Genomic DNA, 1,322 nt, shown 5'->3' with positions numbered 1-1,322 from the left:
TGTATAGCTAAAAATAGAATTTTATTTTACATTATGACTTGTTTGCTTTTTAAAATTCCACAAGACCAGGAAAAGCCCTTTTTATTTAAAATTCTTCATAAAGTTATATAAATATTTTATCATTAGAATCTTAATGATAAAATATTTAATATATAGTTAAAAATAGAATTTTATTTTACGTTTCGATATTTTTATTTAAAATTCTTCATAAAATAAAATTATATAAATATTTTATCATTATAAGCAGCGTCTACATGACAAGATATTCACTGGATGCAAAGCCCATTCAAAAACCTGTGCCTAACCCCCTAAAAATCCCCTGCGCCTTCGGCGGCGATGTATCTCTATTATTATTTTCACCTTTTTAATTTATTGATACACTTTTCAGAGAATTAATAAAGTCTAACTTAAATTAATAACTATCGATATTTTGTGAATATAAAGAATTTATTTTTTAGACAATAAATTCAATTAAAACTTCCATTATTTACAATTAATTAATTATTATGGCATTATGAGCTTGTTAAAATATCTAAACCTTTTAAATTACATTACAAGGGATAGCAGAAAGTTTTATTTGGAAAACAATGTATGATTGTTTGCAATATATAGATTTAGTCGATGAATTGTATTATAATAATTCTATAATAAAAGTATTAATTTTTACAGCAATAGATTTTGTCCTATTTGATCTCAAAATTTAATAGATAACCCCCCAAAAAATTTATCATACCCCCATCAAAGCAGCCTACCCCCTCAAAAAAATAGGATGCAAACTGTTCCTACCCCTCCCGCTCATGTAGACGCTGATTATAAGAATCTCAAACAAAATAAAAATAATTGATAAATAGTTAGAAATAAAATTTTATTTTACATTATTCATTATTTTTATTTAAAATTCTACATAAAATTATATAATATCTTATAATCTCAAAATTTTTAATTAATTTAAGGTGTTTCCTTAATATTGTAAGTGTTTCATGTAATATATACCAGTAAATTTGCCAATAGAGGGCAGAAATGTTTAGATCACTATTTGCTAAATCTCGAGGCTTACATAATATTATAAGAGGGGTGACATAATACTTCAAATTTACGCTAAAATCTTAATCGGGCTGTTTTTAAAAATCAACTCAAATCGGGATATTTAAAAACACTAGTAACAACATCTTTAAAAAAATTATAAATATCATCAAAGTTTCATTTTATTTGATATTCATTGGATGTTTTTTCTTTATTTAGCACTTGCTTTCCCAAAATATTATTTCTATTTCTATGAAATAATCGAATAAAAATATTTTACTCGGAGATATAAATAATTA

This window comes from Gordionus sp. m RMFG-2023, chromosome 4, assembly GCF_954871325.1.
Source record: "Gordionus sp. m RMFG-2023 chromosome 4, tfGorSpeb1-WG-v2, whole genome shotgun sequence".
In the NCBI taxonomy this organism is placed as follows: Eukaryota; Metazoa; Nematomorpha; class Gordioida; order Chordodea; family Parachordodidae; genus Gordionus; species Gordionus sp. m RMFG-2023.
Note: the sequence above shows the minus strand (reverse complement) of the source record.